Source organism: Leptodactylus fuscus, chromosome 8 (genome assembly GCF_031893055.1).
Source record: "Leptodactylus fuscus isolate aLepFus1 chromosome 8, aLepFus1.hap2, whole genome shotgun sequence".
Taxonomy (NCBI): domain Eukaryota; kingdom Metazoa; phylum Chordata; class Amphibia; order Anura; family Leptodactylidae; genus Leptodactylus; species Leptodactylus fuscus.
In genome coordinates, this window is record NC_134272.1 from 34427206 (window position 1) to 34441585 (window position 14380).

The 14380-nt window shown below is 40.8% G+C and overlaps 1 protein-coding gene across 1 annotated transcript in view; it reads right to left on the minus strand.

Moving 5' to 3' along the window:
• The window catches only part of CPO (carboxypeptidase O), a 152578-nt gene extending 139082 nt beyond the window's left edge, over positions 1–13496 (minus strand). Inside the window, exon 1 of the mRNA XM_075284339.1 lies at positions 13373–13496. The gene's annotated coding sequence lies outside the window, so the exon portion shown is untranslated. The remainder of the gene's footprint in view (positions 1–13372) is intronic.
• Positions 13497–14380: the final 884 nt, after the last annotated feature.

The window sequence follows — 14380 nt, forward strand, 5'->3', positions numbered from 1 at the left end:
TTCTAGATCATAATGTCGCTTTAATTTTACAAGGTAAAATAATAAAAGGAAGTACATGATTATATTGGCTTAACTAATATGCTTGGCGTGGAAGAGAGCCCATCACTCATATTCGTCTGCAGAGAACTATTATACCTCGCAATGGCTCTGTACTATGTCTGGCTTTGTGCTCTTAAAAAATAGTGGAAAAACCAAAAAATATTTTATTAAAAAAATAATATACTATATTAGTGTTGTTAAAATGAATCTCATAACCAATGACAAAGCTTAATATGTATATATGTAAAATAGCTACGAGTTGTCATATCACAGATCATGGTATGTCCACTCTCCTGACATATCTACTTAAGTAAATAGTCAGATATTATTTTTTATATGACAATTGGAGCATCTTTTTATAAAACTGTGAACACTTTCATTTGTATTAATGCAGAACTGAGTGTCCCCCCACCCCAACCCTACATGGCATAATGCCCCAGGGCCCCCTGGAGGGCTAAAGTGGAAGTGAAGGCGGCCATGGCCAAGAGCAGTCATCGGTAAGTAAATAAGGGCCTGTTACTTGTTGTGGTTACTCCAGCAGGTAATGTCCCATTTAAAAAAAAAAAAGTCCTATTTGACAAAGGGAATGAAACATATAGTTTATAATTTATTGAGAAATATTGGAAAAATAACATAGAGTTATTAACATAGAGCCATTGGCAATACACGTATTTATTCAAACGGATATGTCAGGATAGGTGATGGATTCACTTTAAACTCTTAACAATAGTGTCATATTAACAATGTCTGCCAACAAAAACTTAGATCATATAGTGGCGCCACAGATTCTTTCCATTTTTAACTATTGCCTGAGAAGGAGTAGCGCTATCAGAGGTTCTTCCTCACAACCGCAGTCAGGCTGTATAATCTGCATCAGATCAAGCGAAAATCACTTTGCACAGAGAGCTAAATGATCCTGAAGCCTTCTTTCTTTCTTTTCTTCTTTAGCTGCTATGGATTCCTAGTATTTTTTTCTCAGCTTATGTGTCTTCTTCTGTAACATATTACTGTTTGTTATCCTGTATCTGTATTATCATGCTGCTGTAACACACTGAAATTTTCCCACAGTGGCATTATAAAAGGAATATCTTATCATATGTAATAATTCATCTTTAAAAGGATCCTATCATTGGATACCCTTTTTTTCTGACTAACACGTAGGAATAGCCTTAGGCTTCTCCTACCTTTAGAAGTCTTCTCCGTGCCGCCGTTTGGTATAAATCCGGGTTTTTGTCGGTATGCAAATGAGTTCTCTCGCAGCACTGGGGGAATCCCCAATGCTGCGAGAGTAATCTCCAGTAACGCCTCTATCTTATTCTGGAACGCCATCTCCCTGTGTCTTCTTCCGTCCTGGGTTTCAATCTTTTAGGCATGCGCAGTCGGTTCTGCCATCGGGCCTCGGATAAAGCCGACAGCGCATGCCCACTGCCACAAGAAAATGGCTGCTTACACCATCTTACTGTGTAAGCGGCCATTTTCGTATGGCTGCCAGAATGAGGCCCGATGGCAGAGATGACTGTGCATGCCTATTTATTATTATTATTATTATTTTTTATTGTTTATTTATATAGCACCATTAATTCCATGGTGCTTTACATTTGGGGGTTACATACAATACACAGAATATACAGGTAGATATCATATTAACAGTGATCGACTGGCACGGTGGGGTAGAGGGCCCTGCCTGCAAGGGCTTACAGTCTATGGGGGAAGGGGGGTAGAGACAGAAGGAGAGGGGGAGACAGTTCAGATGGTGGTGTGGTGATAGTAGAGGTTGTAGGCCTTCCTGAATAGGTGAGTCTTCAGGGCCTTCTTGAATCCTGTGATTGTGGGGATCAGTCTTGTGTGTCTTGGTAAGGAGTTCCAGAGTATGGGAGATGCACGGGATGCATGTGTGAGGAGCGGATGAAAGAATAGCGGAGTAGGAGGTCATTGGAGGATCTGAGGTTACGTGTGGGCAGGTAGTGGGAGATTAGTTCAGAGATATATGGAGGGGACAGGTTGTGGATGGCTTTGTATGTTAACGTTAATGGCTTGAACTCAATTCGCTGGGCTATGGGTAGCCAGTGGAGGGACTGGCAGAGGGGAGCAGCTGATGAAGAACGGGGGGTGAGGTGAACTGGAGGGGGACAAGGGTGTTTGCTGAGAGTCCATGGAGAAGGGTGTTGTAGTAGTCTAAGCGAGAGATTATGAGGGCATGGACGAGCATCTTGGTAGTTTCAGGGGTGAGGAAGGAGCGGATTTGATGGATGTTCTTGAGCTGGAGGCGGCAGGAGGTATTGAGGGTTTGAACGTGTGACTTGAAGGATAGGTCGGAGTTCAGTATAACCCAAGACATCGTGCTTGTGGGACTGGGGAAAGTGGGGTTCCGTTAACTTTGATAGATGGGTCAGGTGGAGGGGCCATACGGGTGGGGTGAAAATGATGAACTCTGTTTTCTCCATGTTCAGTTTGAGAAAGCGGGTGGAGAGGAAGGAGGCTACGGCTGCTAAGCAATCTGGAACTCTGGCCAGCAGGGAGGTAATGTCTGGTCCATAGATGTATATTTGGGTGTCATCAGCACAGCAATGGTATTGAAAACCATGAGATTCTATGAGTTGGCCCAGGCCAAGGGTGTAGATAGAGAACAGGAGAGATCCTAGGACGGAGCCTTGGGGGACACCTACGGAGAGAGAGCATGGTGAGGAGGTGGTGTGCAAGTGGGAGACGCTGAATGTGCAGTCGGTGAGGTATGAGGAGATCCAGGAAAGATTGAAACCCAAGACGGAAGAAGACACAGGAAGAGGGTTTTCCAGAAGAGGATAGAGGTGTTGCTGGAGATTTCTCTTGCAGCATTGGGGACACCCCAGTGCTGTTTGAGCGCTGGGGACTGCCCCCAGTGCTGCGACAGAACTCATTTGCATACTGAAGAAAACCCGGACTCTGCTCATTCATAGGGTAAATGCAAGGAAACTGATGTCCACTTGGTTGTCAAGGACAAGGCCTGAAGTTTGATATACTGCAGCCTGCACCTACCAGTAGATATACCTTCTCTGAAGTTGTTCTTGCTGACTATCCTGAGAGGCTGAGCCTTGATATCACTACTCAATACCTACATGTGAATTACACCTTGTCACTTTTTATAGAATAATTCACAATGCTAGTAGAGGATAGAGAGTCCCATAAGATGTTGAATATCCCAGGATGAGATGTTATTGGTCCTAAGGAGTCCATGGAGTATTTTGGGCTGGCCAGTCACTCGTGGGGACGATTCATCACTCTGACAAATCTCCATTGGTAATAACATTTAATAACATGTGCTCTAGGACTGTAGGCTTAGGAATATAAGGAATATACCTAATATAGGTAGATTTGGAAAATGTTACAGTAGGTGCTGTTTAAAGAAAAGCTTCCGTTCCCCCATAATTCTGGCAGCTACATCCTCATAGCCAATCTTATTTATATTTGACCTACAGTACTTTCAGAAAATTCATTATTCAATTTCAGGGTTCATGTAAAGGCAGTCCAAGCACTTTCACCTCTACATGGATGTAGCAATACTTAAATTGACATTTAGTTCATTATTTTCCAACAATGTTTAAATTGACAATTTATGTGCCATTGAAATAGCACTTCAAGTAATAAGATAATACAAAGTTTGCTGCATCTCTACACATCAAGCATCGCATAGTCCCTATATGTAAAAGATTCTTTTCAAAATGCCAGTTTTATGATCTGTATACCAATGACTGCTGTACTGTATGTAGACATAAAATATTAATGGAGAATGATAAACTACACACATCTCCTAACTACTCATACTAGTATGATACTTCCCTTGCCTATGCATTTGTCTTCTCTTCCAAGAAACTGTTGTTTGCCTGCTTTAAGGCGGATGTAGAGAAAGTAAAAATGGGTATTGGCAGGCAGGTAACTAGGAGGTCAGGTTATAATTGAAGTAAAAAATAATTTCCCATCCACTAGGCTGTAAGAAATGACTGCTATTGGATTAATTAAAAGTAACATAATTGTGTATGGACAGCCAGACAATAAGTGGATTGTTAACGGATGTTAAATGCTGATGAAAATGAGGGGATAATGTATTTTGGATACTTTATTGAAGCTTAAGATACAATGTGTAGACTGTTATTGCAAAGTAAACATAGCAGATGGAGCAGAATAAATAAAGGATTTCATTGTCCATATTCCAAGATCACTTATTTTCAGAGGAACAAGAAAAACGGCATTGTTATCATGTGCTTAAATATAATTATGGGTTGATACTATCTTTTGTACATCTTCCTAAATGGATTGTATTATCAGAAAATGACCTATTTTTTAAGCCAGTTTTATGTCAAACATACTGTTAAATAATTTTAGATTTTTTTTTTACTCTTCATGTTGCTAAGAATATTTTAAGAATCCTGCAATTTTTGCTCTGACCTCTAAGCCTAATAATATACCGACACTTGCCAGTTTTTAATATTCTTTGATTTTCTTTGCTGCATTAGGCTAATTTGCAACACAGACATGACACACAGGGTTGCATTTGAGGATACTTCTATAGATAACACCTCTGACCCATCACTGCATCCAGAAGAGACAATAGATTGTCACAGCTTATCTACAGTATATCACCTCCTGAACACAGCATGCCTAGAAAACTCTCCCATAGATCTCAGTGTCAGCTCCAGTCTATTGCTGCCTATGGTCATGAGACTGTTGGAAAGCATATCAATAATCTATTATTACTATCTGTAAGGCACTTTTTCAGTTATTTTTTTTATAAAATGTAACTACAGTGTTGGACTGAAGAGCCTAGGGCCCACCAAAGAAACTTGTTCTTTCTGGAAACAGCTTCCTGGTAATAGCCCACACCACAGCTCCATCACTGAAATCTTGTGGTGGTTCTACACAGTATAATATACCCTACAGTAGCCCCACACAGTAGAAAAGGATCCCCACAGTACCCCCCAGTATCATGCTCCATAGTGGCCCCAGACAGAATAATAGGCCTCCCACAATGCCCACTCAGTATAATGCTCCACACAGTATAATTTGCTCCACAGTGGCCCCATACAATCTAATATACTGATCAGAGGGCCCTCCAAGTATAATGCTCCACAGTGGCCCCACACAATATAATATAGTAACCAGAGGGCACTCTAAGTATAATGCTCCATGGTGGCCCCACACAATGTAATATACTGACCAGAGGGCCCTCCAAGTATAATGGTCCACAGTGGCCCTACACAGTATAATAGACTTAGACTCCCCACACAGTATAATATACTCTCCAGCAGCCCCATACAGTATGATAGATTCTCCTTAGTTCCCCCCCTCCCCAGTTTAATATTCACTTAGACGAATATGTGTGACTATTAAACTCTGGGGTATCAGCGGGTACATGGGGCACACTGACATTATGACACGGGGCACATTATGGTGGGAACAGGTGACGTCACCCAGGGGTCAGAAATGGCAAGAAGATGACGACAGACTGCTGGGTTCCCAGGAGATGTGAGTATAAATGTTTGTTATAAAATGTTTTTATGCAACTTCTCAGGCAGGCTCCAGTTAGTGGTGTGGCCGGGCGCTGGCTATACATATGTAACACTGTACAGTACTAACCACAAGGACTACAACCACATAAACCATATAGTCCTTGCTTTTAAAAAAAAAAAGAGACAGAAATTTAATGATCAGTTGCGTAAATTAAATGATCATATATACATAAGCTTACTGTCTATGCATATATAAGGAAAATCAGCTCCATGCCAGTGTATACAATACTACAGCATTTCCTATGATGCCATAAAAGCCTAAACATGATAATAACAATAAGATCTAGACTTTTACTTTGGATCCCCTTTGTGGATCTGTCACTATACCTCTCATATAACTCTGAGAATAACAAGTAAATGTTTTAAATTAAAGGAGAAAACCACATGAAATGTGATGAAATGAAATATTACACGATAATAACAAATTTGCAGAACAATTGCCATTGAAATTTATGTTTAGTGTATTTTTATTGAAGAAAGAGAATAAAAAAATAACAAGGGAGAACAGACCCCGACAGAGACAAAAGTCAATAATAAGGTACATGTCAAAGCAGCATAAGGGACGACATACATAGCAATTACAGTGAGGAGCAATATAATGCCAGAATATTCGTGTAATACACAGGCAACCTCGGCTCTGAAATTAAGAAGTGAGACACAGCTTTGGAAAACTATATAAATTCTGTGTCAGCAAACAAACTAAACAAAAAGGCAAAACAGTAAAACAAAGGTGGGAAAAGGAAAAGGGAAGAAGAAGAGAAAAATGTGTATGGGGGGACGAGACTTCAAGACATGCCTAGTGACAGAGAGCAGTACAGTAAGAATCTGTCTCCTGAAGATTCATTCAAGAAGATCAGTTGTCCTGGCAATCCAGATCATCAGAAAGAAGATCCTTTATTCACATAATATTGTTCAACTCCTGATCCCACTCATAGAGGGGACCAAATACAATCTCCAGTGGCAGGGGGCCACAGCCAATACACAACACTAACTTCTTCAGATTCTTCTTCAGAGTGGGCATGGGACAACAGAAAGAAGAACATCATGGTCAAAATGAGCTTCACTGAAGGTGGAATATAATACCCCTCTCAGTTGTGTCAGGAACTTCTGGTGCAAAAGTTTGGACCATGAGGGGATTTTTGTACCATAGTGCAAGGATCTTAACAAGCTTAGGAGCTTTTTTCTTGCATCTATAGGCCCCCATCAGTGTATAGTGAAGAACACACCCTTTGTCCATATCCCAGGGATAGGGGCTCACTCACTTTAATAGCCTATTTGTTAAAAAAGAAAAAGTCTGGATAATTTGGTTGTAGCCAGGATAGAAGGACTTAGTATAGTAGAGCAATACATATGGCAGGTGCAACTGAACTAGCCAAGATACAATCTAACAGGACAGATGGGAATATATTCCTGATCAAGGTGGCTATAGGGGAACTCATATGCGGCTCTTTTCATGGAGATGGAAGGCAGCGCACTCAGGAGAGACACAAAGCTTCCACTCAATATGTGGTAGAGATGAACATACTGAGCCAAGTCCTTGACCGGGAATCTAGGAGCCCCCAGTCAGCTCCTGGTTGGAATGCAGGATGGTTGAAGAGGGGAGTCATTCAGCTTGGGAATTGAGACAGGGGCAACTAGTCTGACACCTACAAGAGAAGGAATTCAAGGAAAAGCGAGATACAGAACAGCCAGTTTTTGTCTTGGGGAAAGTAATTGTAGGAAAAGATTCAGGTAGGGACAAATGTCCCTCTCCAACAACATCCACAGTTTCAACATGCTGTGATGGAACTAGTGGATAAATCTAGTTAGCATACAGGAACAGTAGCTCATTTTAGATCATGCCTTGGATGTGACCAGGGTGGGCCTAGGTATGCAGGGGGAACCCCCTTCCCAGACAAAGAAATAGGATGCTAAAAAGATTTGTCTAAAGACAGGGATGTTTTGAGGGATTGCCTGGAATAAAGACAGGGCTGTCTTTTGATGAATAACCTTAAAGGGGATATCCAGCTTTTGTATATTGATGTTCTACTTGCTCTTTAAGTAGACTGACAAATCTTCATGACATCATGTGCCTCTTACCAAAGTGAAATGAACCATTTTTTTGCAACATTTTTACAATACTAATCATCCTTTATTTTTCTAGTGACATTGCACATAGATGTAGCTTCAGAGTAACACATTAATGCTAACATATTCCATTAGTTTCCTAAAATAATGTGGCCGCTGGGTGACATTGTTCTATTGGTAGTTATGAATCATTCTTACCTTGGCAAAGCTTGGTAGCTGCATTATTATATGCAAATACATACAAAACAAAGCAGGAAGGAACATCACCAAGAGCTCACGCTTTCATTAACATTTATGAAAAAAGATATGAATTAAATAAATTAATTAAATTAATTCTCTTTTACTTTTCTATAATATGCTGTATATTACAGATAGCGTCATAACGGTCCACCCATCTAACACAATAACTGGCCCCTATTACAGCAGAACCTGAAAGGTCCAGCAGAAGATAACCATATTTGAAGCTGATTTTGGACATTAGGTAGGTTATGTTCGGCACAACACAGGTTAATGTAATTTAGTCAGTAGTAGAATCAGTAGTCAGTAGTGAAGATTAACATGAGCAGTGCACACGCCAGGAATAGCATACAGGTTCCTCAGCTCATAATGGATTGGGTACATTAGCCTTCAAGGCCATAGACTAGGCTCAGAACATTCACCACACAGAACAGAATACTGTACTGGTAGCCAACAAGAGCTGGAGAGAAGACCCAAAGGTTCAGGAAAAGCTCCCTGTTATACCAGGCTTGACTGTCAGTTGTCTGGTTGGGCCATACCAAGACTGTACATCGAGTAGTGCCAAAGGGACACCACCCGCGAGCCAATGAACACCACCCGGGTTCAAGAGACTTCTTGCTACTCTCTGCAGAAAACACAAGACTGAGGTGGAAGCAATGACTCTGCAGCAAGTACACCATTAACCCTTTCCCACCACAGGCATTTTTCCATTTTCCATTTTGACTCCATTCCAAACCCCATAAGTTTGTTATTTTTCCATTCACAGAGCCATATGAGGGCTTAATGTTTGTGGGACAAATTTTACTTGATAATGGTATCGTTTATATTGATAGTGCTTTCATTCTTTAATAAACAGTGTGTTATAGTGTTTATTAAAGAACGAAAGCACTATCAATATAAACGGGATGTTGAGGATTTCAGAGAGGGGTTGATAATGGTACCATTTAATTTTCTGTACGATGTACTGGGAAAGTGGAAAAAAATGTAGGAATTGGAGAAAAACTGCGTTTGTGCGACTTTCTTACGGGCTTTGTTTTTACAGCGTTCACTTTGTAGTCAAATTGACATGACAGCTGTATTTTATAGGTTGGTACGAATTTAGGGACAACAAATTGTTATATATTTTTTATGTTTTAACCACTTTAAAGAAAATCCAAAACTTTGCAAAATATAGAAAAGATTCTTGGAGTCGCCTGTAACTTTTTTATATTTCCGTGTATGGGGTGCATAAGGTGTTTTTTTTTCTTTTGCAGGGCCAGGTGTACTTTTTAGTTATGCCATCTTGGAGGAATGTCTGATGTTTTTTTTGCTTGGTCTATATGTTTGTAGACCAGGCAGTTTTTGAGCGTGGGGATGTAAAATTTATGTTTGTTTTTGTTTCTTTATCTTTATTTCAACATCTAGGGATTTGAATTTTTAGTTTTTTATTGCTTTTTTATATTTTTTATATATTTTATTAGCTTGAGCCTGCAATCTTTTAGTTGCAAATCCCATAGACTGCAATATAATTGTATTGCAGGCTATGGGACATTCACTACATTACTATTGAATAAGAATAGTTATATTCCCATGGCAGGCCTGGGAGCCTTCAGAAGTTTCCTGGCTGTCATAGGAACTGGACAGGTCCTGCAATCTTGCCACAGGAAGCTATCCTGCAACGTAAATTAAACGGGTCTGGGGGGAACAGCCTCGTGGATGGTTTTAACACTTTAGAAGGACATATTGGAATACCATTGGTGGGTTCAGTGCAAAGGTTTAATAAGTGGAGGCCCCTCCTCACTGCTACTTAGACATACCTGACCCACACAAATTATAATGACCCCCAGTGATTACCAGTTAGTATGTTGCCTCTCATTGGACCTCACACACATTCACACAGCATAATGCCCCTACAAGTGGCATAGCACAATAAGCAGTCCTTCCAGAGGTTGCCCCAGAGTTTCAGAAACCCTGGAGGAGGCCAGGGAGAGGAAACATTAAAAAAAAAAAAAATCATACTCACCTGTCCCCAGCACTCTGTTGTCAGCTTCTACTGTCCAGTGCTCAAGAGAGAAAAGATTACTGAGCAACCAAGATAGTGTAGATCTGTTCCAACTTTGGAATCACAAAAATGTAAAATATAAGGAAGGAATAAGACCATTTGGCCTCTCACCTGGAATGCTTGTGAAAATGCCATAACCCCATAAAAAGCATGTAGGACTACCCAGGCAGAGGAGGCAGTAACACCACCGATGAGACCAAACACCAGAACTGTGGACGGGAACACAATGGACAGACTACCAAACGGAATCAGGGTGGCAAGGAGGTCAGATGCGTATAGGATTGTATGTACATAAAAGACATAGAAAGTACAACTAAATACATAAAACAGTTACATAGGCCAGTCTTGGATAAGGACCTAAACAATGTACATTTGAATTGCTGAATTGCCGAGGGTCTGAGTTGAAGTATTGACATGAATCCCACAACAGACGCTTAATCTGACAGCTAAAACCCTCCAATGTAAGGCACAAATTATTGTGAATGTTTTATTTCAGTTGGTGCTGCCATGGGTGGCTTGACCAGCTATTAGGTTCAGTGGGACAATTCCCTTCCCCATGGGTGTAATAACTATTTATTTGAAATAATTGGAATGATCATATAAAAGCTGCACTTTGTGTTTCCTCCTGTTGTCTTTATGTTACTGACAACTATAGGTCGGTGACTTGTGTCTATAGCTGGAAAATTACTTAAAAATCTACTAAGAGATTATATTGATCCGTATGTTTTAGTTGACAATATTATATCCCATAATCAGCATGGTTTTATGTAGGGGCAGTCATTTCATACAAATGTACTGACTTTTTATAAAGTAACAAGCAGAAATCTGAATACGGGTTGCCTAATAGGTATCATATCCTTGGATTTTTTTTTAAAGCATTTGATACTGCTCCTTATGTGAAGTTATTGTACACCTTAATTTCCTTTGGTTTAGATGCGTGGTTAGCAAACTTTCCAGGACCCACTTTTGGCTAAGACTTTTGTTTGGAATCCCCATGTACCATACTTAGCCCCATTCGAAAGATAAATCTCTTCTGTTTTGTATTCTGCCTCTGTTGTCCTCCAGAATTCTGCCTCTAGTCCCATGTTTCCTACCCCTATTCCCCTGCCTCTATTCTCATGTCTCCTGTTCCCCTAATCTTCTGTCCTCCATTTTCTGCTGTTCTAGCTGCCTATTCTTGGACAGTTGAGCGTGTGAGCTGCTGTAACTGCCCATAAGGGTGGTGACTATTTTGTTTACTTAGATTGAGGGAGTAAGGAGGTCAGTATATGAATTACAAGGAAGGTGGGCAGACCTGTCTTATTTGGAGCCAGTACTGGTGCTGAGAGAGTCAGACAAGAGCTCATTGGCACATGTCCAGCATCAGGGTGGGCACCGTGGATTCTGCTATGCACCACTGCGTTTTCTGTAAGGCTAGTGACGGAGATTTCCTGTCCCACCAGTGCCATAGCAATGTGCATGTGAGTGGCTTGCAACCCGACTTCCCCCAGGGGATTGCAACCCACACTTCTGGAGTGAGGACATGATACTGTGTGGAAAACCTGAGGGGGGGTATGACATGGTGGCAACTTGGGGGGTGACAAGGTGGAGGCAACCAGGGGGGTGGGGGAACATGAATTTGTGGGGGAACCTGAAGGGGGACATGAATCTGTGGGGGCAACTTGGAAATATTATAAGAGGAATTTTGTATGGGCCTCTAGGGAGCCACTATACTGTTTTAGAGCCACTAAGGAGCAATATATTATGTGGGGGGCCATTGAGAGAGCATTATAATTTGTGGAGATCAGTTTTTTTCTAGGTGGTGGTGATGAAAGGGGCCCAATTCTGAAATCTTTACACAGGGCCCACCAACATATTAAACTGCCCTGTACATGAAGTGTGACTGTGCCTGAATGATCTGTACAAAACCAGCTGATCTATCTAAATAATTATTATTCCCCCAGATGCACCACCCGATCACTGTCAACAATTCACACCCTTGCAGGAAGCCTTCAGTTACTGCCTTCTATCACTACATAATCCCAAATTATGTTATGTTACTACTACACTTGTATTCTCCAGACTATATTCTGAACAGGGAGCATAATGTACATCAGCTAAGCTTTAGCATGTGAAATTGTTCAAGAACATGACAGAATTTATTAAATGGAGTGTAATCCCTTCCTGACATCCACAGTAATAGTAGGTGTTTTGGTAACTGTTCAAGAGCTAAGTGGCTGCCATAGCTGCCGAATCTGCGTTGTATTATATAGACGAGACCCAGTGGCAATGCCTGCGTTCATTGCCCACACTGATCTTAGATATTAACCCTTCTTATGACTTTGTCAAAGCTGGCTGAGGAACGATTCTCCCTGCGTTGCATGTGTGCTGCGATTTTAACATGGATTGCTGCCTATTGATGGCTCCCATGCAAGTTATCACAGTACTTCCATTACACGATGTGCTATAGGGATATAAAGTAATCCCCCTCTCCCTATATCAGACCTAAAAATTATTAAACATGAGGGGCCACACAGTGGCTCAGTGGTTAGCACTGCAGCCCTGCAGCGCTGGAGTCCTGGTGTTCAAATCCCACCAAGGGCAAAAAACCATCTGCAAGGAGTTTGTATGTTCTCCCCGTGTTTGCATGGATTTCTATCTCATATTCCAAAAAAGACATACTGATAGGGAAAAATGTACATTGTGAGCTCTATGTGGGGCTCACAATCTACATAAATAAAAAAATAATAAACATGTAAAACACGCACACACATTAAGTACCTCTGCATCTGAAAATGCTCAGTGTACAATATCATAAATATATTTTTCCATATGGTGAATGCTGTTTTTTTTAATTTTTGCCTCCCTTAAAAACTTGATGAAAACGTGCTCAATACAATAGACGTTCTCAAAAATCATAGAAAAAAAAAGTACATCTGGAAAAAAAAGATGCCTTATACATACCCATATACGGAAATATTAAAAAAAGTTATCGGTGTTAGTATATGGTGACTCCAAGAAAAACTATATTTGATATCTCCGTAATTGTACTGTCCTATAGAATACAGGTGACATGCCATTTTGGCTGCACAGTGCATGCCGAAAAAAAAAAAGCCCTTAAGAATGTCACACACAGTTTTTCTCTAATTCCAACCCATTCAGAATTTTATCCCAGCTTCCCAGTACATCAGCACGGAATATTAAATGATAGCATTACAAAGTACAATTTGTCCCGCAAAAATGAAGCCCTCATATGGCTCTGTGAATGGAAAAATAAAAAAGTTACGGCTTTTGGAAGGAAGGAAGTAAAAAACGAAAATAAAAAAAAATGTCTGTAGCGGGAAAGGGTTCACATGACGAAAAAAGTCACAATGATAAAACATGCTAAAACGAGTAATGAATTACGTATAGTAATATGACACAAAACAGTGTAATAAAATAAAATAAATAGAAACCTAACACTTACATAGATGACCTTAGGAACCGACACTAGAGGCAGGCAGAGAGAATCCAGCACAAATCTTCACTTTTTAGTGAGCCCCAAGTAATAATCCCCACACCTAGTAGTCCATAGACCTCTGGTCTTAAGAGTCCATCCAAGCTACTCTGATGTCATGAAGATGATCTTTGCATTTTATAAGCCGTTATTGCTTCTGCACTTATAACCTCTTTGGTAAACATCCCCAAAAACTGATCTATTTATCTAAGCCACCAGCTTCTGCCATAACCCTTATCTGTATTTCATGGAGGCTTCAAATGGGTGTAATTCACAGACTAGAAGAACTGACAAGACCAACACACAGAGAAATCTTCACTTGGGAAGAATCCAAAATGTGCAGGAATCCAAAAGTGTGCATGATGTAGTTCATCTCTAGCTACATCTGCAAGACTAACTGCTAAGCTGATAATTCTGAGCTGTTTAGCAGAAATCTTGAAGACATACCTTGAACAGATACTGCACTCTACCTCGGTACAGTGGCATTACCGGCTGAAGACTAAAGACACTAGCGTGACCCCTGTACATAGTATAATGCCTCATAGTGGCCCCTGCACACACAAATATGCCCAATAGTGGCTTTGCACACACAAATATGTCCCATAGTGGCCAATGGACACACAAATATGCCCCATAGTGGCTCCTGAACTCAGTATTATGCTCCATAGTGGCCCCTGCACACAGTATTATGCCCCATAGTGGCCCCTGCACACACAAATATGCCCCATAGTGGTCTCTGCAGACAGTATTATGCCCCATAGTGGCCCCTGCACACACAAATATGCCCCATAGTGGTCTCTGCAGACAGTATTATGCCCCATAGTGGCCTCTGCACACAGTATTATGCCCCATAGTGGTCCCTGCAAATAAAACCCATTGTGGAAACCCATGAATGATTATTATACTCTGGGGTCTTTTCAGACTCCAGAGTATAATAATCGGAGACCCAGTGGGGTGATACAAACATAAAAAACACTG